Source organism: Myxine glutinosa, chromosome 5 (assembly GCF_964187855.1).
Source record: "Myxine glutinosa chromosome 5, kmMyxGlut1.1, whole genome shotgun sequence".
Classification (NCBI taxonomy): domain Eukaryota; kingdom Metazoa; phylum Chordata; class Myxini; order Myxiniformes; family Myxinidae; genus Myxine; species Myxine glutinosa.
This window is the reverse complement of record NC_136265.1, coordinates 184,573,673-184,580,385: the sequence shown is the minus strand read 5'-3', so window position 1 is coordinate 184,580,385 and position 6,713 is coordinate 184,573,673.

Sequence of the window (6,713 nt, the reverse complement as noted above, 5' to 3'; positions counted from 1 at the left end):
AAAGACGTACTCCGCTGTGCGAAGCGCCGGGGGGACGTAGGACTGGGGGCCACCGTGGCGGGACGTCGGCACGGGGGCAAATCGTCGGGCGGCCTCCTGGAGGTCCGAGCGCTGGCGAGCGGCGGACCAGGGACTGGTAGCGTCGGGCACGAATTCGCCCGGGACGCGGAGCGGCTGGCCGTAGACGAGCTCTGCGGCGGACGCCTGGAGGTCTTCCTTGGGGGCCGTGCGAAGGCCCAAAAGGACCCACAGCAGCCGGTCGGCCCAACCGTCGTCCTGAAGGCCGGCCATGAGTGCGCCTTCATGGAGCGGTGAAACCGCTCGCACAACCCGTTGGCTTGGGGGTGGTAGGCCGTGGTGCGGTGCAGCCTGACCCCCAACGAACGGGCGACCGCGCCCCAAAGCTCAGATGTGAACTGTGGGCCGCGGTCGGACGAGATGTCCGCTGGTGCGCCGAAGCGCGCGACCCAGGTGGCGATGAACGCCTGCGCCACGTCGGCGGTGGTGGTGGAGGTGAGGGGCACGGCCTCAGGCCACCTGGTGGTCCTGTCCACCATGGTGAGCAGGTGGGTGAACCCCCGCGAGGGGGGCAGGGGACCCACCAGGTCCATGTGGACGTGGTCGAAACGCCGTTCAGGCACGGCGAAAGGTGCCAGCGGGGCCTGGGTGTGGCGGTGGAGCTTGACCCGCTGGCAGGCCGTGCAGGCATTGGCCCAGTCGCGGATGTTTCGTCGAAGGCTGTGCCAGACGAAACGCGCCGACACCAGCTTCTGAGAAGGTTTCCGGCCCGGGTGAGAAAGGCCGTGGATGGAGGCGAAGATGCGGCGCTGCCAGGAAACGGGCACGATGGGGCGAGGCTGGCCCTGGGAGACGTCGCAGAGCAGGACGGTGCCCGCGAAGGGAATGTCGGCCAGGCGGAGGCCCGTGTCCGCCGCACGGAGTGCCTGCACCGAGGCGTCGGTGGTCTGGTCGGCCGCCATGAGCGCGAAGTCCACGCCGAGGTGGACTGCGTTCGCGCTGGCCCGAGAAAGACAGTCGGCCATGGCGTTGTCTTTGCCGGCGACGTGCCGGATGTCCGTGGTGAACTCCGACACGGCGGAGAGGTGGCGCTGCTGGCGGGCCGACCAAGGCTCCGTGACCTTAGCCATTGCGTAGACCAACGGCTTGTGGTCGACGAAAGCCGTGAACGGGCGGCCCTCCAGGAGGTGTCAAATGGCGAACGGCCAGGAATAGCCCGAGCAGCTCGCGGTCGAACGTGCTGTAGTTTAACTCGTTCGGCCGGAGTTGCCGGCTGAAAAAAGCGAGTGGCTGCCAAACCCCGTCCACCCATTGCTCATGGACGGCGCCCACCGCGTAGTTGGAGGCGTCCGTAGTGAGGGCGATGGGCGCGTTGAGCACCGGGTGAGCCAGCAGCGTTGCATTGGCGAGGGCCCGTTTGGCGCTGGCGAAGGCCGCGTCCATGGCCGTGGACCAAACAATGTCATGCTTGGCCGGCTTGCCCCGGAGGGCCTCGTAAAGGGGCCGCATGAGCTGAGCAGCGCGGGGCACAAATCGGTGATAAAAATTCACCATGCCGAGGAACTCTTGGAGGGCCTTGATGGAACGGGGACGCGGGAACGTGGTGATGGCCTCGACCTTGGTCGGCAGCGGCACGGCCCCGGTCTTGGTGATGCGGTGGCCCAAAAAGTCAACGGTCGTCGCGCCGAAGTGGCATTTGACCGGGTTGACAATTAAGCCGTGCTCGCTGAGGCGACCGAACAGTGTTCGGAGGTGGCGGAGGTGCTCGGCGCGGGACGTGCTGGCGACGAGGATATCGTCCAGATAGACGAAAAGAAACGGCAGGTCGCGCAGCACGCCGTCCATGCGCTGGAACGCCTGGGCCGCGTTCTTGAGGCCAAATGGCATCCGCAAAAATTCGAACAGGCCGAACGGCGTGATGACGGCCGTCTTCGGGACGTCGGCCGCCCGGACAGGTACCTGGTGGTAGCCCCGTATCAGGTCAATTTTCGAAAAGATGACCCGTCCCGCCAAACGGGCGGAAAAGTCCTGAATATGCGGGATCGGGTACCTGTCGGGGGTGGTAGCGTCGTTGAGACGGCGGTAGTCGCCACACGGGCGCCATCCACCCCCCGGCTTTGGCACGATGTGCAGTGGCGAGGCCCACGCGCTATCGGAGCGCCGCACGATGCCGAGGTGCTCCAACGCGTCGAACTCGGCCTTCGCCACGGCGAGCTTGGCCGGGTCGAGGCGGCGGGCCCTGGCGTAGACCGGCGGGCCCGTAGTGGGTATGTGGTGCTCGATCCCGTGCCGCACCGCGACGGCCGAAAACGTCGGCCGCGTGAGGGCCGGGAATTCCGCGAGCAGGCGAGCGAACTCGTTCGCTGCCGGGAGGGCGCACGCCAGTTCGGTCGGTGCGGAGCTGCTCATCGTGCACGCCAGGGAGCTGAAGGTCTCGGCGTTGACAAGGCGACGACGTTTGACGTCGACCAGCAGCCCGTGCGCGCAGAGGAAGTCGGCGCCCAGCAAAGCCATGGGGACGCAGGCGGTCACAAAAGTCCATTGAAAACGCTGGCTGCCGAAGCAGAGGGTGACGACGCGTGGGCCGAAAGTGCGTATGGCCGAGCCATTAGCAGCGACCAAAGAGGGGCCGCAAACGGCGTCCCGCCTGTCCTGCTCGGAGGCGGGTATGACGCTCAGTTGGGCGCCGGTGTCACACAGGAAACGCCGCCCAGACGCTTTGTCCCGAATAAACAGCAAGTTGCCCGAGTGGCCGGCGCTCATGGCTGGGAATGAACGCCGGCCCGGCCGTTTCCCGACCTGCCGAAAGTGCACGGGGGCCGGCACGTCCGAGCCTTGTGTCCGAACCTGGCGTGGTAATAACACCACGCCCGGTCAGGTGGAGGCCCCGGCCGTCGTGTCGGAAGCGGGCGGTGCGGCGTGGCGGCCGCCAGTTGCACCGGCAGTTCGGCCTCCAACCGCGCAGGGCGCTCGGGTGTCATGGGCGTCGCCTCGGACGGCGGAGGGCTCCAGGTAACCGCGCCGATGTGCTGGCCCGCGGAGGAGATCTTATCGGCTTCCCTGGCGAGGGCGCGGGAATCCGTGATCAACGTGCCAGCCAGGGCGAGGCGTACCAGGTGAGGCAGCTGGCGAAGGAACAGCTCGCGGAACAGAAAATCCGGAGTGCTCACCGAGCAACGAGAGCATATAGTCCATGCGCTCGGACGGGCGCGTGTCGCCGAGCTCGGGCAGAGCGAGCAGGCGCCGTGCGCGTGCTGCCGGTGAGAGGGCGAAAGCGTCGAGGAGGAGTGTCTTCAGCGCGTCGTATTTGTCAGCAGCCGGCGGGTGCTCGAGGAGGCTCAAGGCGCGGGCCGCGGTGGCGGAACCGAGCGCCGCCACAACATGGTGGAAGCGGGTGTCGTCCGCGGTGATGCCTCGCAGGGCGAACTGAGAGTCCGCCTGAGCGAACCAAACAGCCGTGTGAGCCTCCCAGAAGGTAGGCAGTTTAAGCGTCACTGCCGTATCCATGTCGGTAGGTCACCAATGAAGGAACTGCGCTCCAACGCGAGTCGAAAGAATTGACGCGACCAAAGACGGAATTCGTCCGAGTTGCTTTGTTGAAACAAAACAGCTCAGGTATTCTGACAAGCCCGTTTATCGGGCAGCAATATATATACACATTTATGTCGGGAAGTTTGCCCGGCAAAAGCTATACCGGGCATGCCCGGGTGTCAAGGGCGAGCCTTGGAAAGGCGAGTCTGGACCTGCCCGGGCGTGTTTGGCTGCGGCCTGGCAAGTCGAGGCTGGGCGTGCCCGGGCGCTCTGGACGAGCACTGGAAAAGCGAGAGCGGGCATGCCCGGACGCTCTGGGCGAGCCCTGGAAAGGCGATAGCGGGCATGCCCGGACGCTCTGGGCGAGCCCTGGAAAGGCGATAGCGGGCATGCCCGGACGCTCTGGGCGAGCCCTGAAAAGGCGATAGCGGGCATGCCCGGGAAAGACGAGACCGGGCGTGCCCGGGAGGTTCGGGCGTGCCCGGGAACAGTGAGTCCGGGCATACCCGGGAGAGGCGCGTCTGGCCGTGTTCTGGCCGGTGCAAGGCGATTGTGTGCATCCAGCGGTAACCGCTACACTATCTACATACTTACTACCTTCATACTACATGCTACCTTCATACTACATACACACAATATATGTCAAAGTACGTTGAACACCTGATGAACAAACTGACTCGTTTCAAGTTTCGCGGGGTGGCAGGAGTGTCACACCCACATGGCCGCCAGACTGCTTCCGGTGACTTCATTAGCTCGCGTGGGAGCGATAGACGCATTGCGGGTCCAGGTTTATTATATACGTCCGTGACCTCCGCTTGGTTGGCTCTATCACTCAATGGTGAAGAATCACTTTAAAAATTCTACTAGCTGGATCAGGATCCGGATCTTCACCAAAATTGAATCGATTCTTCCTTGTCACATACACAACCTGCCCAACGAGTTTTGTCCAAATCCGTCCATAACTTTTTGAGATATCCCACAATGTGTCGTTTTTGGCCCAATCTCCCAATGGTGAAGAATCACTCAAAAATTAAATAATTATCGTATCCGAATCCATATTCAGATCTTCACAAAAATCGAATCGAATCGTCCTTGTCAGACACCCAACCGGTCCACCAAGTTTCGTCCAAATCCGTCCACAATTTTTTGAGATATCCTGCTATGTATCGTTTTTTGCCCCATCTCCCAATGGTGAAGATTTACTTTAAAATTCTAGTAGCCGGATCCGAATCCAGATCTTCACCAAAATCAAATCATTTCATCAGTGTCACATACGCTACATCTCGACCAAATTTCGTCCGAATCCGTCCACAACGTTTTGAGATATTTTGTTGACAAACGGACAGACAGAACCATCAGCTAGTATAAGGTCACTCACTGTGCTCCATGTGAGTGAAAAAAGAACATTCCCCAATGTCTCTATATTCCCGTCTTTTAACACGACAAACGGACAGACAGAATGAGAATTAAACGGACAGACAGGGGTGAAAACATAACCTGCATCACCACCTTTGGGGGCGGAGGTATCAAGTGCAGCTATTACTTGAAAGTCCATGGATAACTGCTTAGGTGCTGTAGACTTTAGGAGTACAGGATAGCCTCGTTCGTATTTCTTCTCTCCGAGACATCTGCTCCAGGATTCTTTTACCTTTGTGAGGTTGAATGTAACAAGAAGACTGCCAATCCAGCATCGTGCCAACGGACGTGCCCACGTGGCATCTCGACACACAGAATCCAAGATGGATTTGAGCCCTTGGAAACCACCCTGACATTTGCAGCATCAGCCTGGTAGTTCATGCTGAATTGAGAATGACGTGATGCGATTACTGCATCATTTTGTCTCAAATGTCACATTTTTGCATTTGCTCATGCAGACAATTGGGCATGGCAGCCATGTTGGAAGGTTGCGGAAAGAATGATCACATAAATGGACATCTCTTTCAATCGGCACATGATATCGAGGGAATATTTATTTTCTCCATTGTGTGCGGCAGAGACACTCTCCATTTGTATTGACAAGATAACTTGAATTGTGCTTTCGTAAAATTATATTAATGAAATTAATTAAATGCATTATTTTTGTTGTTTTTCTGCCTTAGCGGAAGATGGTTTTTTTGGAGAACATTATCACGTGTTTTAATGTTAACACGTGGATCCTCCAATTGCCTGCTCTGTCATACATCGGATTTTATTACGATAATGCATATGGCATCGAATAACCAGCAATATTTGCTTTATCTGGTTACAAAGATGCCACTGGGTTTATTACCTTAATATATATTGTGAAATGTAGCATAAACTGATGTACATCTTTCCTTTTTTTGACGTCAACCTCAAAGTAATTTCACATGATCAACAGTTATATAATGCCTTCAATAAAACATATCGCCAACGTTTTCCTGATACTGTATTACTTTGTGACAATTCATTGCGAGGATAAGTTACTGAAAACAGTCAAACAAAGTGTTTAGATGATTAATGGCGGCATTATCAACAACATTTTAATACAAGCACAACGATAAAGAGTGAAATCCTGGCCACTGCTAAATAATGGAGACCCCTGGGCTTTAGAAATGGACAAATAGAATGAATGAATGAATGAATGAATGATCGTTTTGAGGCCATTTTCCCCGCCAGAGCGGGGGTTAGCCTTGCGGGCCCCATGACAATCATGGTGCCCTGTTTGAGGCAATGTTTTTTTTTTTTTATGGCCGGATGCCCTTCCTGACGCCAACACTTAGTCGCCTCTTACGATGCGCAGGGATACGGTGTACCTATTCTAAATCGGGGTACACACCGTGATCATTCATCCCAGCAAGCTGGTACTCGATTTGCCGACCTCGGAAGGATGACAGGCTGAGTCAACCCCCCTGGTGTTAATTCAACGGATTGACCGGGATTCGAACTCAGGATCCTAGGATCCCAAGCCGGCACCCTAACCGCTAAGCCAACACCAACAAATAGAGACACGAGTTATTTGTAAATGGCCACAAGTGATGACATATTTTATCATTTGGAAACAAACTTGTCCATGGGTCCATGGTCCATTGACTACTTGTCCATGGGTCCATGGTCCATTGACTACTTGTCCATGGGCCACGACAGATTTTGGTACCATCTGGAGGCACAAAACGAAACCGATACTCGTGATTTCGAAACCGATA